The sequence below is a fragment of the Berghia stephanieae genome, chromosome 3, assembly GCF_034508935.2.
Source record: "Berghia stephanieae isolate SIO BIC M18660-M18661 chromosome 3, UCSD_Bste_1.3, whole genome shotgun sequence".
Lineage (NCBI taxonomy): Eukaryota > Metazoa > Mollusca > Gastropoda > Nudibranchia > Aeolidiidae > Berghia > Berghia stephanieae.
Window position 1 is genome coordinate 40,575,494 of NC_088362.1, and position 15,000 is coordinate 40,590,493.

Genomic DNA, 15,000 nt, shown 5'->3' on the forward strand with positions numbered 1-15,000 from the left:
TTTGTTTTGTTTTTTGTTGTTTTTTTTTTTTTATTTTTATTTTATTTTTTTTTTTGTTTATGCTTGAGATAAATAAAAATCATTTCACACAATTAAGTAATTGGTTTGAACTGACGTGCACTTATTTGAAGGTCTGATGACCCAATTCCTTATGGGCTCATTGCTGGAATGGACATCTCAAAAATGACGCAAAATATTGCCCATTACAATAATGTTAAACTCGGCCCATAGGTCACATTATTTTAGTATAAAACATATTATACACACTTTATGAAACAGAAGGATGGATGCCTCATCATGATGTAAGAGCTGGGACTAAAACAACATTTCTGTACAAAGGCCTTCTTGAGACGAAACTGAATGAAGTCAATTTTTTTTTTTTTTTTTTTTTTTTTTTTTTTTTGTTTTGTTTAACAAGGCAGTTATTAAATGCTCAAGCTTTTGATATTCTTAAATAAAAAAAAAAATAAAAAAATAAATTCCCTTTATTCATCCCCATGGGGAAATTTGTCTTTAGGGTCTATTCCAAGGGAAGACTGGAATAACCCAGGCGTCAGCCGCTGTGCAGCGCCGCAAAGTGAGCTAGGGCGAGGTGACTTGCTCAAGGCCACACAGCGCGGCGGCGGGTGATCGAACTCGGTACCTTTCGGGTACGAAGCAAAGACCGTACCGCTGAGCCAGGCTGTTGACAATCCTGTTTCATTTTACTCAACTTTTACTTTCCACATCAACCTACCTGCAGGTAAATACAGGTACACGATGATGATGAGTATCAATTTTTTTATAAATAAAACTTCCTTTCTTTTCATCCCAAGGGGAAAATTTGGTTTTATGGTCTGCACCAGGGAAGACCGGAACAAAATTGACTATAGATGATAGTATGAAGTTGACGGCACACGGGTCTTTATTATTGCTTTTTACCATCCGCGTTTTTGAGTAATTCTCACTAAACTGTACTAACCAGACTAAAAATGTTTAAGGTTACACATAGTTTTGTGTGTTGGTCCGTTATATTTCCAGATGGCAATGTTCTGAGCTTCTTAGCCAAGCGCATACTATCATAGACTACAGGACTTCGAAATGTTATCTTATCATATAAAAAGCAAATTTGGCATTTATGACGTAAATTTCGTTAGAGGGATTATTTTCCTCTTCCTTAGAACATGACTCTGAAATAACAGATTCAGCGAGAGACGGGTATCTGTGTAGATATATTATAACCATTGGCATCTTTAGGTGTTGCCGAATAAAACTCATGAAACCTCCGAAGCCTGGGGGGTTCCGATAGCTCAGTTGATAGAACACTCGCTTCACACTCAAATGGACAGAGACCGACCCCGAGATTTTTTTTAACCCCCCTGTCCACCCAACAGTGATTGGGTAGCTGGGTTTAGCAGAACTGGCGAAAAGTACTTTGCGAAAACTAGAATCATAACAAAAGGGTAGCAAGCAATTGCTATTGTCCGTTTCACGCTATTGACACCGGGATAAATTCTAGCTTCAGTGACCGAATGGCTCTGAAGGTCTACTTGCCCCCCCCCCCCCCCTCCCCCTCTTCCAAAGCCTGGGACAGGCATGGACTTGAAGAAGAAGAAGAAGAAGAAGAAGAAGAAGAAGAAGAAGAAGAAGAAGAAGAAGAAGAAGAAGAAGAAGAAGAAGAAGAAGAAGAAGAAGAATTCAACGGTGGGAGAGGTGCATTCATGCATGTAATATAGCTCTTCGTTGAATGAAAATAATAAGCATAATAAGATCTTAGTGAAATCAAGTCGATTCGTATTAATAATAATATTATTATTATAATGGATGTATGTTAATGTGTTCAACACCATCGTGGAATGATGAAAGGGTCATCTGGCGAGTCTGGAATCGCCATGGGGTCCAGCAGTTAATGTGGCTGGTCAGTTATCATTGTCTTTATGTCGTCTTCTCCACATTCGTAATACAAATTATATATTACAATAGCAATACTGCTATACTCAAAAAAAAAAAAAAAAAACACACCACCCCCCCCCCCCCCCCCAAAAAAAACAACAACAACAAAAACAAACATGTATTTCGAATTTTGTCCAGAAAACTGGTCCATCAAATTACAATCGATCGATTAAAATGACCTCCAACTCCATGTTGGCAAAACCCTCTCTATCTTCGGACCTCGCGAAGTCCCAGGGTTGAGAGTTGATGATGATTATGATGAATATGACGATGAATATGATGATGATGATGATGATGATGATGATGATGATGGTGATGATGATGATGATGATGATGATGATAATGATGATGATGATGATCACAACGACGACGACGATGATGATGATGATGATGATGGTGATGATGATGATGATGATCGTGATGATGATGATGATGATGACGATGATGATGATAATGATGATGATGATGATCACAACGACGACGACGATGATGATGATGATGATGATGGTGATGATGATGATGATGATGATCGTGGTGATGATGATGACGACGACGACGACGATGATGATGATGATGATGATGGTGATGATGATGACGGATGATGACTACGACGATGATGATGATGATGATGATAACAATGACAATGAATGTTCATGAAATGAAGAATAAAACGAACGCGATGCTGAGGCACGTACAGCAAACAGCAGGGGGACGGACGGGTTGTGGTCGAGCAGCATGCCCTATTCTGGCACTGGCAGTGGCTGGCCTTCTGTCTGTGCCTTGCTTGGCACCGCGGCGTGGCATTCCTGGCAGACTGGCTGGCAAGAGCTGCTGCTGGCCAGCTCAGCCTCAGCACGGCCGATGCCTCAAGATGTGAAGGGAGGAGGGGTCGGATAGGGATTAAATATGGGGAAGTTTTTACACGCCCCGCCCTTTCTTCATCAAAATGCAGAATGGAACCAGGAGACTATGTGTGTGAGTGTGTGTGTGTATGTGTGTGTGTGTGTGTGAATGTGTGTGTGTGTATTTGCATAAGCGTTTATGTGTGTTTGATTGCGCTTGAGTAGGGCAGAGAGCGTCGGAAGTTTCTGAAGCTTGATTTTTTTAAATGGGTGTTTTTCGTTGTTGTTGTTGTGGATATTATTATTATTTGTATTTTCATCGTCATCATCATCATCATCATCATCATCATCATCATCATCATCATCATCATCATCATCATCATCATCATCAATATTTATTATTATTATTATTATTATTATTATATTATTATTATTATTATTATTATTATTATTATTATTATTATTATTATTATTATTATTATTATTATTATATTATTATTATTATTATTATTATTATTATTATTATTATTATTATTATATTATTATTGGCATTATTATATCATTATTATCATTATCATCATCATCATCATCATCATCATCATCATCATCATCATCATCATCATCATCATCATCATCATCATCATCATCAATACTATTATTACTATTATTATTAGTGTTATTAGTACTATTATTATTATTATATTATCATTATTACTATTATTATCATTATTATTATTATTATTATTATTATTATTATTATTATTATTATTATTATTATTATTATTATTATTATTATTATTATATTGTTATTATGATCACCATCATTTACATCATCATCATCATCATCATCACCATCGTCATCATCATCATCACCATCATCACAGTCATCATTATCTTCATCATCATCATCATCATCATCATCATCATTTAACATCATTTTCATTAACAATAGCATAACATTATGAAGATAATGATAATGATTATTATTATTATATTCTTATCATATTTATATTTTTTTATTATGATTGTAAGTGAAAGAGAGGAGAGCAGAGAGAGATAGAGAGAGAGAGAGAGAGAGAGAGAGAGAGAGAGGAGAGGAGAGAGAGGGGGGTGAGGGGGGGGGGGTGTTGATCCTCACATAATGGACAACGACAACAATGATAATGATAATAATAATATAATAATCATCATCGTGTATTTCGGTGATGCGGAGGCCGTCGTCGTCTGACACGCAATTTGACATAATAGTGAATGCCAGCAATGGTCACAAAACTACTAGAACCGGCAACCAATCTTGACATTTGTACTATCAACCCCCCCCCCCCCCTTCTCCCCTCCTCCTACCCCCCGACCCTTACCAACAATACAAACATACAACATGCCTATGCAAATACGCTACCACCATCCCCAACCCCAACCCTTTCTTTTTCCCTACCCCATTCCATGCAGTAAAATTGGCCTCCACCAGTGACATCTATATATGAAGTCCTAGACCTCCACCAATTCCCCCCCCCCCCCCTCCCCATTCCATTTCTTACTAAACCTGCAGCGATTCCCTACCCCCCCCCCCCCCCCCCCCCCCCCCCCGCAGAAAAAAAGTGGTTCCCACCAAAGAAGAGACCTGGAGGAAGATCAAGAAGCGCCGGTCATGATGTCACTGGTCACCCACGGACAAAATCTTCACCAGCAGAGATGTCAACACATAGGTGTGAAAATAATACGATTATGGTATGTGATCTCGGCGACTACTTATAGGACTTGGTTGTTGGTTTTAACTCTTTAACTCACTCAATCCTAGAGATTTTTGCTACTTTTCAAAATTGGAAAAAATTGTATTAAAAATAAACATGTACATAGATAGTTTTATTCAGCTGTCATTGACATGTAAAAACTAAAAATATTAGCTTTGATACTGCGCCTATAATTTGTCTTAGAAAAATGTAATAATTAGGCATGGGGTAAAAGTAACCCCGGGTAAACTACGGATATAGTCGCTGTTAGGGTGGAGTGAGTTAAACGCGAGACAGAATTCTTTTCAAATGATCTCATCAATTTCTCTGATTGTTTTCACCAACAGCGTCTATGTGGTCTAGTAGTGTAACACTTGCTTTCGGATCGGAAGGTCCTGGGTTCGAGCCTCGCTCGGCGCATAGTTGAGTCCTTGGAGAAGGCTCTTTACTCACATTATTCTCTCACCGTACTCATGTGTAAAATGAGTACCTGGCCGTTACCAGCGTTGTCTCTGTCCGAAATTTTCTTTGTAAAATCGCCTAACAGGCGTCATGCATGAACCGTCCTACATGGTAAATGTTGCTGTTGGCCAGGGACCCCTTGTAGATCGCTTTGAGCACGTTTAGTGGATATTGCGCTAGATAAAAAAAAAGCTCAACAGAGTTGAAACAACTACATCATAAGACTCACACATCACCGTTGTTACTGCTGTCTTTGTGAAAACGGCAGATATGAATGATATCAAATTCAAGTAGACTCGCATCCCGTGAGTAAAGGTTCAACTTCAACCACTCACAGCCATGGCCGATTTTCATTCAAATCTCTATCAGTCTGGATAATTCGCCATTTTTACTACGAGAGTTTCAATTAAAACTGATTCGCATAAATTACTAGATATTACTCTTTGTAAAATTGGTAGGATTTGCAGCTAGGCATAGAGAATACAGGACTAGAGGGGACAACAGGTAGGAAAACGTCATCAAAAGTGGCTAGTGAGAGGTCGAGCATCGCCATTTTCTTTTATATGAAACCAGGGACGCTGTGCGATTTAATCTCTATATGAATGTCTTTGACTGAGCTCGATTAACCTCTGTGCAGCCAGGTGAGGTTATAATCGAACCCCGCCTGCAAATTATTAATTTAGTTTCTGACGGACCTTGAGGAGACATCGAGGCGTGTGAAACTGAAAATCACAACAACAAAAAAATGAATAGAGGTACCTATTTAATGAATTAACTATTATTTCAACTACACCCTTTTTTTCTTTTAAAGAAAACTTAGTTTGTCTTTGAAAATCACTGTTATTACATCAAGAATCCCATGTTTATAGATTAATTTATGCATTTATCAATGTATTTATTTTTCTGTTTATTTGATTATTTATCGGTTTATAATTTGATACTTCATTAGTAATTTATTATGTTTATATATTTATAAACCAATAAATTCATTCATTCATTCATTCATTCATTCATTCATTCATGCATTCATTCATTCATTCATTCATTGAATCATTTATCCATTCATTCAATTGAATTGATAAACCTTTATATAGTTCGATTAGAATCCCCTTAGAGCAACAAGTCCATGACATTAATCATGGTTTCTGTAGCGTTAAACAGACAGCAATAATCGCTTCATTTTCTTGTGATTGGATCACAGTATATCTGAAATACTTTCCGACATATCTGACAGCCTCAGCTACTCAAATACCTTTTACTTATGAATCAAGTGACCTACCAGGTGCACTATTGAAAACCCCTAGTTCTACTTGTAATAAATTGTTGGCTTGTATGGCTGAGTTTAGATTGCGTCTGGACTTTTCTAGAAATCAAACGACAACAGTGGGTGGATGGGGACAATAAGGATTTTTTTTTTTTTTTGAAGTTCCTTCTGAGCTTATCATTGTACCTCTGGGTAAGAAACATGTCAAACATCACCCCCTCGACTTGGTTCTCTGTTCAAGAACGTTTTTTTACAATAATTCTACTCACTGAAGTGTAGTGCGGCTATGTAGTCTAGTGGTATGACTCTCGCTTTCGGATCGGAAGGTCTTGCGTTCGACCTCACTCTGCGCATAGTTGAGTCCTCGGAAAAGGCTCTTTACGCAAATTTTCTCATCATACTCAGGTGTAAAATGAGTACCTGGCCGTTAACATTAACAGCGTTGTCTCTGTCCAAAAAAATTGTAATATCGCCTAACAGGCGTCATGTCTCGTTCTACATGTTACGTGTTGCTGTTGGTCAGGGACCCCTTGTAAAGCGCTTTGAGTACGTTTAGTGGATATTGCACTATATAAAAGCTCAAGTGTTTTGGGGTTTTTTAGTATTATTATTATAATAATAATAATAATAATAATAATAATAATAATAATAATAATAATAATAATAATAATAATAATAATAATAATAATAATAATAATAATAATAATAATAATAGATATGGTTTTTATATAGCGCCTTACCCCGTATATCAACATGCTCAGAGCACTAAACTGTAACGTGGCTACTTTCACTTTCACTCAAAACATACAACCACTCAAACATGCAATATGAAACAAAGCCATATTATAATTCTATAGTCCTACATATAAAAAAAAAAAAGAAACGTTTTAAGATGTTTTAGAAAGAAATCTGCATATTATAGGGTCCCAACTAGTAGAATTTTCGCCTTAAAAGCAAGGGGACCTCTGAGTGCATTCATGTTTTGTGCGGCTATGTGGTCTTGTGGTATGACACTCGCTTTCGGATCGGAAGGTCCTGTGTTCGAGCCTAACTCGGCGCATAGTGGAGTCCTTGGAAAAGGCTCTTGACTCACATTCTCTCACCGTACTCAGGTGTAAAATGATTACCTAGCCGTTTACAGCGTTGTCTCTGTCCGAAAAAAAATATAATTTCGCCTAACAGGCGTCATGTCTCGTCCTCCATGTTAAGTGTTTCTGTTGGCGAGGGACCCCTTGTAAAGCGCTTTGAGTTTAGTGGATATTGCGCTATATAAAAACTCATTTAATTAATTTTAATTTAATTTAATTTAATTTTTTTATTTTGTTTTTTCACTGAAAAGTGACTGGGTACTGGCTGGTCCGTAAGGTTTGGCGAAATGTATGTAATTTGAAATAATTAATTTTAAAAAATTAGCTTTATCCATCCCATAGGGGAAATTTGTCTCTAGGGTCTATTCCAAGGGAAGACTGGAATAACCCAGGCGTTAGCCGCAGTGCAGCGCCGCAAATTGAGCTAGGGCGAGGTGACTTGGTCAAGGCGACACAGTGCAGCGACGGGCGATCGAACGCGGTACCTTTCGGGTACGAAGCAAAGACCGTACCGCTGATCCACGCTGCAGTGGGAACCACAGACAAGGGAGTCCTGTAGTCGCTATGTGGTGGGAACCATAGAAGTGTTGCGGTCCAGAAATCGGGATGAGCCCAAGCTCCACGAGGACTGTGACTGTGATCTACATAATTTATTTACGACAAATTAAAAGTTAAGTTAAAATGAATTCTTACCTTTCATGTTTGCCCCATTCCTGGCTGGACGTGAGACCACACCCACCGATGCCTGCTGTAGCGACACCTTGAGATAATCTACAAGGATGAAATATGAACAGTATTTAAACTAGGAAGATTAGACTAGATAGACAATAATTATTTATTATGCATGAGGGTCTGATAGCTCAATTTTTTGGGGGAACCTGTTTAACTTCCAATTTCTATTTCATTAACTTCTTTATTATAACTATTATTGTGGTTTATTGCCGTGTTTTGTTTTGTTTTGTTTTTGTTTTGTTTTGTTTTTTTGTTGGTTTTTTTTTGTTTTGTTTTGTTTTTGTTTGTTTGTTTTTTGTTTTTTGTTGTTGTTTTTTTGTTTTTTTTTTTGGGGGGGGGGGGGGGGGAGGGAGGGGTTTTTCTCTTTTTCTTTTTTATTTTGCTTTTTTTTTCTTTTTTTTTTTTTACGCCTACTTTGTCTACAGTCTTGATTATATAGCGACTGTGTTTGATAATTTGTCGGAAAGTAGCGTCCTATCAAAAGGGATCCAGCAATTGTTACTTGCGTCAAACGCAACGGAAACAGGAGTAAACTCCAATTCCATTGGTCCAACGGCTCTGAAGTACAACTTTATATAATTCATAGCGTGAAAAATTTGATGTAGGGACTCCGACGATACATGGGTCGAGTTAACCGAGTTCTTTGGCGACGGACACTCATGAATGCTGGCTATCATTTTGGTAGTAGCACGCTAGTATATCACAGAGCATTTCCTCCACATCTCTACCCACCCAGCGATGATTGGGTTGCTGGATTTGTTCTTTCTAAAAATCAAGAATCACCTGCGTTGTTTGACAACATTTCCATATTACTATTACACACCTGTATGACCATTTATTCGGTTCAATGTGCCACTGATTTCATCGATAGATTGGTCAGTGTCCATCCAATAAGTCATGGTTTGTTTTGAATCATAGATCAGAATTATACTGAAGAATCAAGAACATTTATTTAGTCCATGGTTTTTCATTGCGAACAACAACAACAAATATTCACATCATGAAATTATGATAATCCATTGTGAGGTCACGTAGAAAACGTAAGAAATGTTAAAATATTACCCTCGAGGAGTAGCCCTATCAAATAAAAGGTAATAAATTAAAACTTTTATGACATTATTAAGAAGTTCTTGTTAACACACAAGTGCTACACACACACACACACACACACACACACACACACACACAATGCCCGGTGACAAGACGAGTGGAGGGCACAGCTTGGAAACTGCGCTAATGAATAAATTTGGATGACTAAGAATTTCTCTATTGGGGTATTCTTTAAAATATTATAAATACATGAATGGATAAACAAAAATAAATACAAATAAATAGATTAACTAGTTAAATAATTAATTAATTAATCAACACATCTTTAAAGACTCCCTCTATTTATTCATCACCTAAGGGAATTCTTTAGGATCTCGACCATTTCACGTGGTTTTACATTGTTTGTAAAATATATAAGTAATCTTTATGATAAATTATGACTCTGTTGATAACTTGACTTCTCCACTGAGGAAAATCGTCCAACTTCATTCACCAAATGTTTTCAAAGACCCGTACACTTTTCGCCTCACCGTGTGGTATGAGAGTCGTCGTATTTAGAAAATCTAAAACCAGTTAACTGCAGCACTCTGGAAAAACTCGCATTTTTTAAAATTTGGCCAGAAAACTCGTCCTTCAAATATCGATCGATTTAAATGACCATCATCCTAACAAAAAAACTCTCAAACCTGGGACTTCGGGAAGTCCAGAGGTTTGAGAGGTTTTACCAAGAATAGAGTCTTTTAAATTGATCGATATGGCAAGGACGAGTTTTCTGGCCAAATGTTTAAATATTATGTGTTAGTTTGTTTTTCAGAGTATGGCATTTAAATGGTTAAAAACCAACCGATTCTAATCCAAACAGTACAGAAAGATAAACACTTTGTAACACAAAGATAGAAATTCCTTTCCAATGATCACCTTTTGTAAACAGAAATTCTCACTTCATGATAATAGAAGATATAACATTTGAATGCATAGTTAGATCAATCTATTGAAACCCGTCACCAAAACAACTTCGATGGTTGTCTGTTTCAACATCGTTTGTTTCTTTCAATTTCACATCTTCACTAAGCTTTTTCCTTTCTTTTTTTTTTTTTAATTTACTGATTGTTTTGAATATTTTCTAATATTTGATTTTCAATTCCTCCCATTCAAGTCATTCAACGCCTGCCTTTTCATTATTCAACCAATTAACAAGAAAACGCTTTTAAAATAAATATTTTGACCAGAAAAGTTTTGGTCCAAATGGATGACTCCAATTTGAAAAAGTCTACACACGCGAACTTTTTGAAGTTTTGTGTTACCACTTCGTGGTAAGGTGTGTTCGTTTTGTTTTGTTTTGATTGTTTGACAACTTAAGGGTCATCTTGATTTATCGCTATTATTTTAATTAACGCATTTCATGCCAAAATTTAAAAAGAGATAAAATAAAATAGCTGTTTTGTCGTATACCGATGTATTACATCTCTTCGACCATCGCCGTTTTTCAATGGCGGCCTGTGTAATGCGATTAGCCTTTATACTTTTTGTTTCGTTTTCCGTTTTCATTTCTCTTTTCGAATATTTCATGTTTTCAGTTTCAGTTACACACGTTCTATCTATTATACGTTTCAAAAAGATCGTCTTTTCAGAAGCCCCAAGTCCCCCCATCCACTCCTTCCCCCCTATTCGTCTCCTCCCCCCCCCCCCTTCAAATCAATTTATCTGTCTATCTATCTATCTATCTATCTATCTATCTATCTATCTATCTATCTATCTATCTATCTATCTATCTATCTATCTATCTGTCTGTCTATCTATCTATCTATCTATCCATCTATCTATCTATCTATCTATCTATCTATCTATCTATCTATCTATCTGTCTATCTATCCATCTATCTATCTATCTATCTATCTATCTATCTATCTATCTATCTATATATCTATCTATCTAACTATATATATATATATATATATATATATATATATATATATATATATATTATTTTAATCAGTGGCGGTTCTAGCCTATTTACAGTGGTGGGGCAAAGATGATTCGGTCATAAATATATATATATATATATATAATATATATATATATATATATATATATATATATATATATATAATATATATATATATATATATAATTTTTTATTTTATTTTATTTATTATTTTTTTTAAGGGGCGGTTTGGGTCTTTTCTAAAAAAAATTTAATAACCTATATTGGGCGGTTTTAATCATTCTGTATCATCAGGTTAAAAAACAACATTTATGGTGAAAAATTTTAATTATATGTGTTGATACCCATTTTGCGATCTAATTTGGGGGTCTGACATCAAAAAATATAACAATCTTGGGGCAAACGTTCCACAAAAACTAATGAAGGAATGACCTCCATATTCTTCCCTCTTGTCAACATTGTACCATAGTGTGTCACCATAGAGAGATTTTACCGCTTTAGCTTATGTAATTTTTTTTTAGATCATTACAAAGTTGAGAATCAAAATGTTATGAAAAAATTGATGTAAAAAATTCAGATTTAGGATTATAATTTAAAATTCACAAATCTTATCAAAAAAATCTCTCTATGGTGACATAATACATTATCTCTGTCATAACTGTGGAAATTTTCAGACAATTTCATTGAATAGATTCTGAGAAACGTTTGACACAGTTTCCCATACCCTTAGAAAAAATGACATATTGAGAAAATAGCAAAATGGCTTCCCGTTTTTCACACATTTCTTACTACCTGTACCATTTTTGACTGTGTATTTCGTGCCTTTATAGTCTATTTTAAGAATTTGGACTTTAATTATATTATTTCTAAGATAATAAAATATCATTTTCCACCAAAATCTCAAAATCAAATTTTTGAAGGATTTTCCTAATAATTAGACCCAAACCGCCCCTTAATTAATTTTTTTTTAATTATTATTTTTTTTCACCTTTAAAAAATAATATTTCAACCACAAATAATCACATTCACAATGAAATGACAATACAAGTAGATTTTAATTATTCCAAACGTAATCAAAACTGAATCACGAAAGAGAATACGACTAAAAAATAAAGCGACGAGACATAATGCGACAACACCTTGACAATACAAGTCCATTTCGTTCACTCGAAAAAATTAAAGATTTGCTTTAATCCCTCAACGGCGAGATTAATATTTCTGTTACATTATTGGTTTTCAGTAGTATGTAGTAACCTTAAAGTTTTAATCGAGAAGCAACAACAGCGATATGACTCGAGTTTCATTCAGAGCTCAAATTGCATTTCACTGCTGTCTTGATGATTAGAGTGATTGTGCCGGTGGTGGTAGTGGTTGGAATAGTGGTAGCGGTGGTGGTGGTGGTGGAGGAGGATGTAATTATGGTAGTGGTTTTGGTGGTGCTGTTGGTTAGAATGATAGTTGTGGAGACGATGACGGAAATGTTATGATGATGTTGATATTGTTTTTATTGCTATTGTAGTACTTGTTTTTAATATTGTTGTTGTTGTTAATGATGAAGATGATGATGATGATGATGATGATGATGATGATGATGATGATGATGATGATGATGATGATGATGATGATGATGATGATGATGATGATGATTATGATGACAACGACGATGTCGTCGACAATGATGGTTACCATACGATATTACAAAGTTTATTCAATCTTAGGCTTTCGACAATAAATCATACAATTTGATGACCACATGAAAGTGGGAAAAAAAATGGTAAATGGAACCAAACAATAAACTGATACCATTAATAACCACACAAAAATACAACAATAGTAATACCACCAATACGTACAATAATAATAATAATAATAATAATAATAATAATAATAATAATAATAATAATAATAATAATAATGATGATGATGATGATAATAATAATAATAATAATAATAATAATAATAATAATAATAATAATAATAATAATAATAATAATAATAATAATAATAATAACAATAATAATATTACCATCATCATTACTACCACCACCATCATTACTACTACCACCACCGCTACCACTATCACTACCACCATCACCATCATTATTACGTTTCCAATCATTTTTTCTCGTTTAAAAAAAAATTGATATCTATCAAAAAAGTCGAAATTCCGGTCATTTTTTTAAAGGGTAGTTAAAATATCTACGATTTTATTAGCCCTGAAAACTACGATTTTTATTTTCCTATTTCAAGTAGGCAGCTCTGCTATGACAAGTACTCGTATCAGTATCAGTTCCATAGTCAAAATAAGACAAACAAAAACAACGTTTATTTAATCTTAGGCTTTCGCCAATACTTCATACAATACAATTAAGACAAAATAATGTTACGAATTTCTCCTCATGCATTCGTTAGACTATAACCATAACGACCGTGTTATCTTTACTCCTTACCCAACCAACCCCGAGCTGCCCGCCTCTTCATCGCGAACTATCTTATGTATGTATTAGCTTCAGGACGGGCAAGTACGGAATCTGCCCACCCTTCCGTATTTCCTCTATAAGTCAGTTAGAATTCAACTCTCTCCTTTCTCAGAAGAGTATTTCTCGTATACTAATTCAAATGTTGAGCAAACCAAAATGGTGGTTATATTTTATATATTTATTTAGTCGTGACTTTTGAATAAAAGTGTTTTGTTTTATTATACGGAATACAATAGAAAATTACATTGTTTTGCAAAATTATTTTGTCTGGCAATAAAAATACAGGGTAATTACTTTAAGAATTAAAAAAAAAAAGAACTAACAAATTAATTTGTTAAAAAACAAAACAAAAAACAAAAACAAAAAACAACAAAAAAAAAAACAAATAAGAAAACAATTTAAATAAATGAGTTTTGAGAAGCACTAAAGAAAAACGAGAAAAAAAAAGAAAAGTTTAAATGGATAAACAAATATATAAAAACAACACAAATCAATACTAAATTGATATAAAATTAGTAAATTAATAAATTTAATTCAATACTGGAACATTCCCAAAGTCATTACATCAATGGTACCAGCACAAGTAAGGCAATAAATAAGAAAAAGTTCGTTTGCCAAAATCTCTATTTAGTTTTCACTGGTTAATAAGGTGGGCTCATTTGAATTAGCCCGACCTAGTACTAGAGAGGCCAGACAGCAAAATCACCGTCAGGCGACGTGACGATGAGATGACGATGTGGGCGGAGTGGAGTGGTTGGGGGGGGGGGGGGGGGGGTGATAAAAAAAGAACAGGAGCGTATCCTGGTTTATGCATTAAGGGATGCATGGTGATTCGCAATCTATCAAAAATACACACAAATTGATTTCAGTACGACGTATAAAGTTTAAGTAGTAACTTTTGAAATTATCTAATTTAAATTTATTTCAGACCTGGTAATACAGCATATAACTTGAAAAAACAGGCTGGTATTTGCCCACCCTGCCCATTATTACCAGCCGTCCCTGATTTTAATATTTATCACAATGTTGGAGTCAGACTGACTCCAACATTATGGTAAATATTAAAATAATAATTCGCTCCATTGCTACATTATGTCGAGCACTATTCGTACCATATTTGTATCCAACACGATTTAATATATATCTATCTATCTATTTATCTATCTATCTGTCTATCTATATGTCTATCTATCTATCCATTTATCTATCTATCCATCCATCTACCTATCTATCAGTCTGTCTTCTATTGTCTTTCTCGCTCCCTAGTCCTCATTCTCCTCCTCCTCCTCCTCCTCCCACTTTCACTTTCCCCTCCTCCATATCTTCTTCTTCATATCCTTCTACCCAAATCAATTTATCTATCTATCTATCTACCTATCTATCTATCTATCTATCTATCTATATATCTATCTGTCTGTCTGTCTGTCTATCTATCTATCTATCTATCTATCTATCTATCTGTCTGTCTATCTATC

The 15,000-nt window shown here is 35.0% G+C and overlaps 1 protein-coding gene across 14 annotated transcripts in view; it reads right to left on the minus strand.

Annotated features, from left to right (window-relative positions):
• LOC144967720 (uncharacterized) overlaps positions 1-15,000 on the minus strand; it is a 110,023-nt gene that overhangs the window by 71,749 nt on the left and 23,274 nt on the right. For all 14 annotated transcript variants that reach the window (XM_078905285.1, XM_078905295.1, XM_078905281.1 and 11 more), the window contains exon 3: positions 8,012-8,089. The gene's annotated coding sequence lies outside the window, so the exon portion shown is untranslated. The remainder of the gene's footprint in view (positions 1-8,011; positions 8,090-15,000) is intronic.